A 13883-nucleotide genomic window follows, 5' to 3' on the forward strand; every position below is an offset into this window, starting at 1 on the left:
TGTGTGTGTGTGTGCATTCTCCACATCAGTAGGAATGGAAGTGTGTCACACACACACACACACACACACACACACACACACCCCTAATGCTCTGGTGCTTCCTAACTAACAACCTCTAGTACTGTGTGTGTGTGTGTGTGTGTGTGTGTGTGAGTGTGTGTGTGTAGTTGTAGTTGAGTCCCTCAGGTCCTCAGGTGAACAGTGCAGCTTTAACAGGATAAATCATGCAAACCTGAGCTGGACAACCATAAATCACCTACACCTCAGTGTGTGTGTGTGTGTGTGTGTGTGTGTGTGTGTGTGTGTATACTATATACTTGCACATGTTTTTCTTCTGTTGTGGGGATGTGTGTGTGTGTGTACAGTTGTCTTGTGGGGACTTGATGCTGGACATCCCAGTGCAAATCAGTCAGTTTGATGCTGAAGACCAGTTTATTTTGGAGGTTAAACTGGGCTTCAGTCTGAGCTGGGTCTGGTTCTGGTTCTGGTTCAAGTTAAAGGAAAGCCTCAGAAAACTTATACAATTCATTAGGGAGTCCCATAAATGCATATAAAACTAACAGTGTGTGTATTGTCAGGAATGTGTTGGCGTGCACATGCATCTGATTGACCTGTGTGTGTGTGTGTGTGTGTGTGTGTGTGTTAATTATGCTGCGTTTCCACTACATGGAATCGGCTCAACTCCACTCTGGTACCAGGTCCTATTCCAGACCCTTTCCACTCTGGTACCAGGTCCTATTCCAGACCCTTTCCACTCTGGTACCAGGTCCTATTCCAGACCCTTTCCACTCTGGTACCAGGTCCTATTCCAGACCCTTTCCACTCTGGTACCAGGTCCTATTCCAGACCCTTTCCACTCTGGTACCAGGTCCTATTCCAGACCCTTTCCACTCTGGTACCAGGTCCTATTCCAGACCGTTTCCACTCTGGTACCAGGTCCTATTCCAGACCCTTTCCACTCTGGTACCAGGTCCTATTCCAGACCGTTTCCACTCTGGTACCAGGTCCTATTCCAGACCCTTTCCACTCTGGTACCAGGTCCTATTCCAGACCCTTTCCATTCCAGATCCTCCCTCTTTCCAGTCCCTGGTCGTCATAGCGATGCGGTGCGTTCCTTCTGTGTGCTCTGCTCACAGTTGCTGATAAACTCACTGGTTGCCTGTTGTCTGGTCAAACTCCTGCTGAATGTTTGCGTCTGAACCTCCTGGACAAACCATGGTGTAGTTTTACAGACTGTCATCATGTGGATTCACCTACTGACAGATTTACTGGAAAAGGGCGGGGAATACAGACCACTGACCAATCAGAGGTCTGCAGTGTTTACACAGTGTCACCTTTAGTACCTGGTCCCCAGTCCTGGAACCTCAGAGGAGGAGGTACCAAAAAACTAGTAGCAGGTACCAGATTAAAAAAAAACTAGTAGCAGGTACCAGATTCAAAAAAACTAGTACCAGGTACCAGATAAAAAAAACTAGTACCAGGTACCAGATAAAAAAAACTAGTACCAGGTACCAGATTCCAGGTCCTTTTTCGTACTGGAAACGCAAAAAGGTCCAGTTGAGTGCAGTGGGTTCCCTGTAGTGGAAACGCAGCATTAGAAACACGTCAGTGACAGTCGTCCTCTCACAGAGGATCAGTGAGGAACTGTCCAGTAGGGGGTGGTGCTGAACTGAAAGACACTGCACCCACTGTGTGTGTGTGTGTGTGTGTGTGTTCTGATGCTGTGTCTCTTTTTCTTCTAGTGTTTTTTTTCTGGTCTCGTATGTTTTGGTTAAATTTCCCTTTTCTTCACTTATGTTCAGTTCAACACATGCACTGGACAAGCAACTCTGATCCTCCTCCTCCTCCTCTTCTTCCTCCTCCTCCTCTTCCTTGTGTTCCTCATAGTCTTTCCTTAAATCAGACCAGTCCAGTCAGTTCCCTCAGACCTGAACATCCCAGGTTGTGTTTTTATTTGAACTTCTCCATCAGTTCCATGTGTCTGCAGTCGTAAATTCAGCTGTTAATAGTTCACCACGATAGTTTTAGGCCTCACTGGGCCGACAGTCCAGACTTTACAGTGAGTGTTGGAACAGGAAATGGTCCTCCCACACCACAGCTGTTTGTGTCCGACTGCAGGTGAAGCTCATCTGCCCCTAACATGATTCCCATTAAATGCTCAAATCTGTTCAGTTGTTTTCATTTCATTGACTCCAAATGTGTTGGAACACGTTCGTCTCTCAGACCAGTTGGTTCAGAATCAGTTTGATCCCAGATCAGTGGACTGGATGTTGTTCACTTCTCCTCCATTCCCATGTCTGTGTTTGTTCATTCCATCTCTGCTCAGTGCATTTGTCCGTAGACGCTCAGCGTCCATGCACTTCAATGGGACTGAGTGGAACTGCTGGAAAAACCACTACAGACTGGACCAGCACTGGACACAGGACACCGTGTTGTCGAACGGAGCCGTGGGCGGAGCTCGGCGAGCTTCCGCGTGCCGATCGGAGGACGGGTCCGAAGGCTGAATGCGGTTTGATTGACAGCTGTTTTCAGATGTGCTCCTTCACTGACACAGTTCAGTTTAATACGTCACACATTCTGCTGTGGAATCACACAAACCAAATGAACTGTTCATTTACTGACCTGGAAGAAAACACAAGCACTGGACTAACTGGTACACTGGACTAACTGGTACACTGGACTGAAGGGACACTGGACTAACTGGTACACTGGACTAACTGGTACACTGGACTGAAGGGACACTGGACTAACTGGTACACTGGACTAACTGGTACACTGGACTGAAGGGACACGTGTTCTGTTTCAGTTCCAGAATTGAATCATTTCTTGTTCAGTTTCAGATGGTTCTGTAGACAGTTCCATCAGTCAGACTGTTGGACAGGTCAGACTGAACTAACGATCCAGTCCTGGAAAGGACGCCGACTGTGAACGATAAAGAAACTGAGCATTTACTGAAAAAGGAACGGAGGGAGGAATTTATGTTTAAAGAACTGGACCATTTTTGTGATGTAAGCGACAATGAGCTTCCCCTGTCTGAAAGACCAGCAGACGACACTGTTCCACAGCTCCTGTGAAGAACCTACAGCTCCTGTGTAGAACCTACAGCTCCTGTATAGAACCTACTGTACCTGTAAGGAACCTACAGCTCCTGTATAGAACCTACTGTACCTGTATAGAACCTACAGCTCCTGTGTAGAACCTACAGCTCCTGTGTAGAACCTACTGTACCTGTATAGAACCTACAGCTCCTGTGTAGAACCTACAGCTCCTGTATAGAATCTACTGTACCTGTAAGGAACCTACAGCTCCTGTGTAGAACCTACTGTACCTGTAAGGAACCTACAGCTCCTGTGTAGAACCTACTGTACCTGTAATGAACCCACAGCTCCTGTGTAGAACCTACAGCTCCTGTGTAGAACCTACTGTACCTGTATAGAACCTACAGCTCCTGTGTAGAACCTACAGCTCCTGTATAGAACCTACTGTACCTGTAAGGAACCTACAGCTCCTGTGTAGAACCTACTGTACCTGTAAGGAACCTACAGCTCCTGTGTAAAACCTACAGCTCCTGTATAGAACCTACTGTACCTGTAATGAACCCACAGCTCCTGTGTAGAACCTACAGCTCCTGTGTAGAACCTACTGTACCTGTATAGAACCTACAGCTCCTGTGTAGAACCTACAGCTCCTGTATAGAACCTACTGTACCTGTAAGGAACCTACAGCTCCTGTGTAGAACCTACAGCTCCTGTATAGAACCTACTGTACCTGTAAGGAACCTACAGCTCCTGTGTAGAACCTACAGCTCCTGTGTAGATCCTACTGTACCTGTATAGAACCTACAGCTCCTGTTTAGAACCTACAGCTCCTGTGTAGAACCTACAGCTCCTGTATAGAACCTACAGCTCCTGTTTAGAACCTACTGTACCTGTAAGGAACCTACAGCTCCTGTATTGACCCTACAGCTCCTGTTTAGAACCTACTGTACCTGTATAGAACCTACTGTTCCTGTACAGAACCTACTGTACCTGTATAGAACCTACAGTTCCTGTATCAAACCTACTGTACCTGTATAGAACCTACAGCTCCTGTATAGAACCTACCTGTATAGAACCTACTGTACCTGTATGGAACCTACATGTATAGAACCTACTGTACCTGTATGGAACCTACCTGTATAGAACCTACTGTGCCTGTATAGAACCTACTGTTCCTGTATAGAACCTACTGTACCTGTATACAACTTACTGTACCTGTATAGAACCTACTGTTCATGTATAGAACCTACTGTACCTGTATAGAACTTACTGTACCTGTATAGAACCTACCTGTATAGAACCTACTGTACCTGCATAGGACCTACTGTGCCTGTACAGAAACTACTGTACCTGTATAGAACCTACTGTTCATGTATAGAACCTACTGTACCTTTATAGAACCTACTGTACCTCTATAGAACCTACTGTTCATGTATAGAACCTACTGTACCTGTATAGAACCTACTGCTCCTGTATTGACCCTACAGCTCCTGTTTAGAACCTACTGTACCTGTATAGAACCTACTGTTCCTGTACAGAACCTACTGTACCTGTATAGAACCTACTGTACCTTTATAGAACCTATAGCTCCTGTATAGAACCTACTGTTCATGTATAGAACCTACTGTACCTGTATACAACTTACTGTACCTGTACAGAACCTACTGTACCTGTATAGAACCTACAGCTCCTGTATAGAACCTACCTGTATAGAACCTACTGTACGTCTATAGAACCTACTGTTCATGTATAGATCCTACTGTATCTGAATAGAACCTACGTCTTTGGTCCTCATCCTCCTGTAGTTCTTCTTCTTCTTCTTCATCTCTGCCTCCTTTCCTCTTCGTTACTCGTCCTCTTTGATCTTTCAGTTTTAATGTGGCAGAGCTGCAGGAGCCCCCCCCGCAGTAGCAGTAGTAGGGGGTTGGTGTAGAGATCAAAGGGGGCTCTTGTCTCCCTCGGGGGGGAGGGGTGTTCCCTCAGGGGGGTCTGCACCTCAGGGTGGAACCTGCTCTAGTGCATACTGTTCTCCTCATCATCTGCTCCAGTTTAATTAGTGACATGAAAGGGTGGATGTGATGAGCTCCACATCCACCTGCAGAACTGAAGGACCACACAGAACCACAGATGGACTACAACCACAGTGAGGGTCACAGGGTCTGGATGACCCCACCATGACCCACCCCACAGGTGTCACATGGAACTGTCCATCATATAGATGAGTTTACATGTTTACTACCAACAGTGATGCGTCCAACTGGGAGGTCGAACCAGTGTTCCCAGCTCCAGCCGGCTCACATCAGCTGTACACCTGCAGGCTCTGAACTGGTGAACGAGCCCATATGTTAGCTTTAAAACAGTCCAATATGTTAGCTTTAAAACAGTCCAATATGTTAGCTTTAAAACAGTCTCATATGTTAGCTTTAAAACAGTCCAACATGTTAGCTTTAAAACAGTCTCATATGTTAGCTTTAAAACAGTCCAATATGTTAGCTTTAAAACAGTCCAATATGTTAGCTTTAAAACAGTCTCATATGTTAGCTTTAAAACAGTCCAATATGTTAGCTTTAAAACAGTCTCATATGTTAGCTTTAAAACAGTCCAATATGTTAGCTTTAAAACAGTCCAATATGTTAGCTTTAAAACAGTCCAATATGTTAGCTTTAAAACAGTCCAATATGTTAGCTTTAAAACAGTCTCATATGTTAGCTTTAAAACAGTCCAACATGTTAGCTTTAAAACAGTCTCATATGTTAGCTTTAAAACAGTCCAATATGTTAGCTTTAAAACAGTCCAATATGTTAGCTTTAAAACAGTCTCATATGTTAGCTTTAAAACAGTCCAATATGTTAGCTTTAAAACAGTCTCATATGTTAGCTTTAAAACAGTCCAATATGTTAGCTTTAAAACAGTCCAATATGTTAGCTTTAAAACAGTCCAATATGTTAGCTTTAAAACAGTCTCATATGTTAGCTTTAAAACAGTCCAATATGTTAGCTTTAAAACAGTCCAATATGTTAGCTTTAAAACAGTCCAACATGTTAGCTTTAAAACAGTCTCATATGTTAGCTTTAAAACAGTCCAATATGTTAGCTTTAAAACAGTCCAATATGTTAGCTTTAAAACAGTCTCATATGTTAGCTTTAAAACAGTCCAACATGTTAGCTTTAAAACAGTCCAATATGTTAGCTTTAAAACAGTCCAATATGTTAGCTTTAAAACAGTCCAACATGTTAGCTTTAAAACAGTCTCATATGTTAGCTTTAAAACAGTCCAACATGTTAGCTTTAAAACAGTCTCATATGTTAGCTTTAAAACAGTCCAATATGTTAGCTTTAAAACAGTCCAATATGTTAGCTTTAAAACAGTCTCATATGTTAGCTTTAAAACAGTCCAATATGTTAGCTTTAAAACAGTCCAACATGTTAGCTTTAAAACAGTCTCATATGTTAGCTTTAAAACCGTCCAATATGTTAGCTTTAAAACAGTCCAATATGTTAGCTTTAAAACAGTCTCATATGTTAGCTTTAAAACAGTCCAACATGTTAGCTTTAAAACAGTCCAATATGTTAGCTTTAAAACAGTCCAACATGTTAGCTTTAAAACAGTCCAATATGTTAGCTTTAAAACAGTCCAATATGTTAGCTTTAAAACAGTCCAATATGTTAGCTTTAAAACAGTCTCATATGTTAGCTTTAAAACAGTCCAGTATGTTAGCTTTAAAACAGTCCAACATGTTAGCTTTAAAACAGTCCAATATGTTAGCTTTAAAACAGTCCAATATGTTAGCTTTAAAACAGTCCAATATGTTAGCTTTAAAACAGTCCAATATGTTAGCTTTAAAACAGTCCAACATGTTAGCTTTAAAAAAGTCGAATATGTTAGCTTTAAAACAGTTCAATATGTTAGCTGTAAAACAGTCCAGTATGTTAGCTTTAAAACAGTCAAATATGTTAGCTTTAAAACAGTCTCATATGTTAGCTTTAAAACAGTCCAATATGTTAGCTTTAAAACAGTCCAATATGTTAGCTTTAAAACAGTCCAGTATGTTAGCTTTAAAACAGTCTCATATGTTAGCTTTAAAACAGTCTCATATGTTAGCTTTAAAACAGTCCAATATGTTAGCTTTAAAACAGTCCAATATGTTAGCTTTAACACAGTCTCATATGTTAGCTTTAAACAGTCTCATATGTTAGCTGTAAAACAGTCTCATATGTTAGCTTTAAAACAGTTGAATATGTTAGCTTTAAAACAGTCCAATATGTTAGCTTTAAAACAGTCCAATATGTTAGCTGTAAAACAGTCCAGTATGTTAGCTTTAAAACAGTCTCATATGTTAGCTTTAAAACAGTCTCATATGTTAGCTTTAAAACAGTCCAATATGTTAGCTTTAAAACAGTCCAATATGTTAGCTTTTAAACAGTCTCATATGTTAGCTTTAAACAGTCTCATATGTTAGCTGTAAAACAGTCTCATATGTTAGCTTTAAAACAGTTGAATATGTTAGCTTTAAAACAGTCCAATATGTTAGCTTTAAAACAGTCCCATACGTTCGCTGTAAAACGGTCCCATATGTTAGCTTTAAAACAGTCTCATCTGTTAGCTTTAAAACAGTCCAATATGTTAGCTTTAAAACAGTCCAATATGTTAGCTTTAAAACAGTCCAATATGTTTGCTTTAAAACAGTCTCATATGTTAGCGTTAAAACTGTCTCATATGTTCGCTGTAAAACAGTCCAATATGTTAGCTTTAAAACAGTCTCATATGTTAGCGTTAAAACTGTCTCATATGTTAGCTTTAAAACAGTCCAATAGGTTAGCTTTTAAACAGTCTCATATGTTAGCTGTAAAACGGTCCCATACGTTTGCTGTAAAACGGTCCCATATGTTAGCTGTAAAATGGTCCCATACGTTCGCTGTAAAACGGTCACATATGTTCGCTGTAAAACGGTCCCATATGTTCGCTGTAAAACGGTCCCATATGTTGGCTGTAAAACGGTCCCATACGTTCGCTGTAAAACGGTCCCATATGTTAGCTGTAAAACGGTCCCATACGTTAGATGTAAAACGGTCCCATATGTTCGCTGTAAAACGGTCCCTTACGTTCGCTTTAAAACAGTCCCATACGTTCGCTGTAAAAGGGTCCCATATGTTAGCTTTAAAACAGTCTCATATGTTAGCTTTAAAACAGTCTCATATGTTAGCTTTAAAACAGTCCAGTATGTTAGCTTTAAAACAGTCTCATATGTTAGCTTTAAAACAGTCTCATATGTTAGCTTTAAAACAGTCCCATATGTTAGCTGTAAAACAGTCTCATATGTTAGCTTTAAAACAGTCCAATATGTTAGCTTTAAAACAGTCTCATATGTTAGCTTTAAAACAGTCCAATATGTTAGCTTTAAAACAGTCTCATATGTTAGCTTTAAAACTGTCTCATATGTTAGCTTTAAAACAGTCCAATATGTTAGCTTTAAAACAGTCTCATATGTTAGCTTTAAAACAGTCCAATATGTTAGCTTTAAAACAGTCTCATATGTTAGCTTTAAAACAGTCCAATATGTTAGCTTTAAAACAGTCTCATATGTTAGCTTTAAAACAGTCCAATATGTTAGCTTTAAAACAGTCTCATATGTTAGCTTTAAAACTGTCTCATATGTTAGCTTTAAAACAGTCCAATATGTTAGCTTTAAAACAGTCTCATATGTTCGCTGTAAAACAGTCCAATATGTTAGCTTTAAAACAGTCTCATATGTTAGCTTTAAAACAGTCCAATATGTTAGCTTTAAAACAGTCTAGTATGTTAGCTTTAAAACAGTCCAATATGTTAGCTGTAAAACAGTCTTATATGTTAGCTTTAAAACAGTCCAATATGTTAGCTGTAAAACAGTCTCATATGTTAGCTTTTAAACAGTCCAATATGTTAGCTTTAAAACAGTCCAGTATGTTAGCTTTAAAACAGTCCAATATGTTAGCTTTAAAACAGTCCAATATGTTAGCTTTAAAACAGTCTCATATGTTAGCGTTAAAACTGTCTCATATGTTCGCTGTAAAACAGTCCAATATGTTAGCTTTGAAACAGTCCAATATGTTAGCTTTAAAACAGTCTCATATGTTAGCGTTAAAACTGTCTCATATGTTAGCTTTAAAACAGTCCAGTAGGTTAGCTTTTAAACAGTCTCATATGTTAGCTTTAAAACAGTCTCATATGTTAGCTGTAAAACGGTCCCATACGTTTGCTGTAAAACGGTCCCATATGTTAGCTGTAAAATGGTCCCATACGTTCGCTGTAAAACGGTCACATACGTTCGCTGTAAAACGGTCCCATATGTTCGCTGTAAAACGGTCCCATATGTTAGCTGTAAAACGGTCCCATACGTTCGCTGTAAAACGGTCCCATATGTTAGCTGTAAAACGGTCTCATATGTTAGCTGTAAAACGGTCCCATACGTTCGCTGTAAAACGGTCCCATATGTTAGCTGTAAAACGGTCCCATACGTTAGATGTAAAACGGTCCCATATGTTCGCTGTAAAACGGTCCCTTACGTTCGCTTTAAAACAGTTTCATATGTTAGCTTTAAAACAGTCTCATATGTTAGCTTTAAAACAGTCTCATATGTTAGCTTTAAAACAGTCCCATATGTTAGCTGTAAAACAGTCTCATATGTTAGCTTTAAAACAGTCCAATATGTTAGCTTTAAAACAGTCTCATATGTTAGCTTTAAAACAGTCCAATATGTTAGCTTTAAAACAGTCTCATATGTTAGCTTTAAAACTGTCTCATATGTTCGCTGTAAAACAGTCCAATATGTTAGCTGTAAAACAGTCTCATATGTTAGCTTTAAAACAGTCCAATATGTTAGCTGTAAAACAGTCTCATATGTTAGCTTTTAAACAGTCCAATATGTTAGCTTTAAAACAGTCCAGTATGTTAGCTTTAAAACAGTCCAATATGTTAGCTTTAAAACAGTCTCATATGTTAGCTTTAAAACAGTCCAATATGTTGACTTTAAAACAGTCTCATATGTTAGCTTTAAAACTGTCTCATATGTTCGCTGTAAAACGGTCCCATATGTTAGCTGTAAAACGGTCCCATATGTTCGCTGTAAAACGGTCCCATATGTTCGCTGTAAAACGGTCCCATATGTTAGCTGTAAAACGGTCCCATACGTTAGATGTAAAACGGTCCCATACGTTCGCTGTAAAAGGGTCCCATATGTTAGCTGTAAAACAGTCTCATATGTTAGCTTTAAAACAGTCTCATATGTTAGCTTTAAAACAGTCCAGTATGTTAGCTTTAAAACAGTCTCATATGTTAGCTTTAAAACAGTCCAGTATGTTAGCTTTAAAACAGTCTCATATGTTAGCTTTAAAACAGTCTCATATGTTAGCTTTAAAACAGTCCCATATGTTAGCTGTAAAACAGTCTCATATGTTAGCTTTAAAACAGTCCCATATGTTACCTGTAAAAATGTCTCATATGTTAGCTTTAAAACAGTCCAATATGTTAGCTTTAAAACAGTCTCATATGTTAGCTTTAAAACAGTCCAATATGTTAGCTTTAAAACAGTCTCATATGTGAGCTTTAAAACTGTCTCATATGTTAGCTTTAAAACAGTCTCATATGTTAGCTTTAAAACAGTCCAGTATGTTAGCTTTAAAACAGTCTCATATGTTAGCTTTAAAACAGTCTCATATGTTAGCTTTAAAACAGTCCAATATGTTAGCTTTAAAACAGTCCAATATGTTAGCTTTAACACAGTCTCATATGTTAGCTTTAAACAGTCTCATATGTTAGCTGTAAAACAGTCTCATATGTTAGCTTTAAAACAGTTGAATATGTTAGCTTTAAAACAGTCCAATATGTTAGCTTTAAAACAGTCTCATATGTTCGCTGTAAAACAGTCCAGTATGTTAGCTTTAAAACAGTCCAATATGTTAGCTTTAAAACAGTCCAATATGTTAGCTTTAAAACAGTCCAATATGTTTGCTTTAAAACAGTCTCATATGTTAGCGTTAAAACTGTCTCATATGTTCGCTGTAAAACAGTCCAATATGTTAGCTTTGAAACAGTCCAATATGTTAGCTTTAAAACAGTCTCATATGTTAGCGTTAAAACTGTCTCATATGTTAGCTTTAAAACAGTCCAATAGGTTAGCTTTTAAACAGTCTCATATGTTAGCTGTAAAACGGTCCCATACGTTTGCTGTAAAACGGTCCCATATGTTAGCTGTAAAATGGTCCCATACGTTCGCTGTAAAACGGTCACATATGTTCGCTGTAAAACGGTCCCATATGTTCGCTGTAAAACGGTCCCATATGTTGGCTGTAAAACGGTCCCATACGTTCGCTGTAAAACGGTCCCATATGTTAGCTGTAAAACGGTCCCATACGTTAGATGTAAAACGGTCCCATATGTTCGCTGTAAAACGGTCCCTTACGTTCGCTTTAAAACAGTCTCATATGTTAGCTTTAAACAGTCTCATATGTTAGCTTTAAAACAGTCCAGTATGTTAGCTTTAAAACAGTCTCATATGTTAGCTTTAAAACAGTCTCATATGTTAGCTTTAAAACAGTCCCATATGTTAGCTGTAAAACAGTCTCATATGTTAGCTTTAAAACAGTCCAATATGTTAGCTTTAAAACAGTCTCATATGTTAGCTTTAAAACAGTCCAATATGTTAGCTTTAAAACAGTCTCATATGTTAGCTTTAAAACAGTCCAATATGTTAGCTTTAAAACAGTCTCATATGTTAGCTTTAAAACTGTCTCATATGTTAGCTTTAAAACAGTCCAATATGTTAGCTTTAAAACAGTCTCATATGTTCGCTGTAAAACAGTCCAATATGTTAGCTTTAAAACAGTCTCATATGTTAGCTTTAAAACAGTCCAATATGTTAGCTTTAAAACAGTCTAGTATGTTAGCTTTAAAACAGTCCAATATGTTAGCTGTAAAACAGTCTTATATGTTAGCTTTAAAACAGTCCAATATGTTAGCTGTAAAACAGTCTCATATGTTAGCTTTTAAACAGTCCAATATGTTAGCTTTAAAACAGTCCAGTATGTTAGCTTTAAAACAGTCCAATATGTTAGCTTTAAAACAGTCCAATATGTTAGCTTTAAAACAGTCTCATATGTTAGCGTTAAAACTGTCTCATATGTTCGCTGTAAAACAGTCCAATATGTTAGCTTTGAAACAGTCCAATATGTTAGCTTTAAACAGTCTCATATGTTAGCGTTAAAAACTGTCTCATATGTTAGCTTTAAAACAGTCCAGTAGGTTAGCTTTTAAACAGTCTCATATGTTAGCTTTAAAACAGTCTCATATGTTAGCTGTAAAACGGTCCCATACGTTTGCTGTAAAACGGTCCCATACGTTCGCTGTAAAACGGTCCCATACGTTCGCTGTAAAACGGTCCCATACGTTCGCTGTAAAACGGTCCCATATGTTCGCTGTAAAACGGTCCCATATGTTAGCTGTAAAACGGTCCCATACGTTCGCTGTAAAACGGTCCCATATGTTAGCTGTAAAACGGTCTCATATGTTAGCTGTAAAACGGTCCCATACGTTCGCTGTAAAACGGTCCCATATGTTAGCTGTAAAACGGTCCCATACGTTAGATGTAAAACGGTCCCATATGTTCGCTGTAAAACGGTCCCTTACGTTCGCTTTAAAACAGTCTCATATGTTAGCTTTAAAACAGTCTCATATGTTAGCTTTAAAACAGTCTCATATGTTAGCTTTAAAACAGTCTCATATGTTCGCTGTAAAACAGTCCAATATGTTAGCTGTAAAACAGTCTCATATGTTAGCTTTAAAACAGTCCAATATGTTAGCTGTAAAACAGTCTCATATGTTAGCTTTTAAACAGTCCAATATGTTAGCTTTAAAACAGTCCAGTATGTTAGCTTTAAAACAGTCCAATATGTTAGCTTTAAAACAGTCTCATATGTTAGCTTTAAAACAGTCCAATATGTTGGCTTTAAAACAGTCTCATATGTTAGCTTTAAAACTGTCTCATATGTTCGCTGTAAAACGGTCCCATATGTTAGCTGTAAAACGGTCCCATATGTTAGCTGTAAAACGGTCCCATATGTTCGCTGTAAAACGGTCCCATATGTTCGCTGTAAAACGGTCCCATATGTTAGCTGTAAAACGGTCCCATACGTTAGATGTAAAACGGTCCCATACGTTCGCTGTAAAAGGGTCCCATATGTTAGCTGTAAAACAGTCTCATATGTTAGCTTTAAAACAGTCTCATATGTTAGCTGTAAAACGGTCCCATATGTTAGCTTTAAAACAGTCTCATATGTTAGCTTTAAAACAGTCTCATATGTTAGCTTTAAAACAGTCCAGTATGTTAGCTTTAAAACAGTCTCATATGTTAGCTTTAAAACAGTCCAGTATGTTAGCTTTAAAACAGTCTCATATGTTAGCTTTAAAAACAGTCCTCATATGTTAGCTTTAAAACAGTCCCATATGTTAGCTGTAAACAGTCTCATATGTTAGCTTTAAAACAGTCCCATATGTTACCTGTAAAAATGTCTCATATGTTAGCTTTAAAAACAGTCCAATATGTTAGCTTTAAACAGTCTCATATGTTAGCGTTAAAACAGTCCAATATGTTAGCTTTAAAACGTCTCATATGTGAGCTTTAAAACTGTCTCATGTTAGCTTTAAACAGTCTCATATGTTCGCTGTAAAACAGTCCAATATGTTAGCTTTAAAACAGTCTCATATGTTAGCTTTAAAACAGTCTCATATGTTAGCTTTAAAACAGTCTCATATGTTAGCTTTAAAACAGTCCAATATGTTAGCTTTAAAACAGTCTCATATGTTAGCTTTAAA

The 13883-nt window shown here is 38.4% G+C and overlaps 1 long non-coding RNA gene across 1 annotated transcript; it reads right to left on the minus strand.

Moving 5' to 3' along the window:
• Nucleotides 1–3080: 3080 nt before the first annotated feature.
• Nucleotides 3081–4101, minus strand: LOC115415796 (uncharacterized). The gene is made up of 4 exons (XR_003934873.1): nucleotides 4069–4101; nucleotides 3620–3928; nucleotides 3340–3579; nucleotides 3081–3279 (listed from the first exon to the last, which is right to left on the minus strand). It is a non-coding gene; the product is annotated as an uncharacterized LOC115415796 (long non-coding RNA).
• Between the last annotated feature and the right edge of the window lie 9782 nt (nucleotides 4102–13883).

The sequence above is a fragment of the Sphaeramia orbicularis genome, unplaced genomic scaffold (assembly GCF_902148855.1).
Source record: "Sphaeramia orbicularis unplaced genomic scaffold, fSphaOr1.1, whole genome shotgun sequence".
In the NCBI taxonomy this organism is placed as follows: domain Eukaryota; kingdom Metazoa; phylum Chordata; class Actinopteri; order Kurtiformes; family Apogonidae; genus Sphaeramia; species Sphaeramia orbicularis.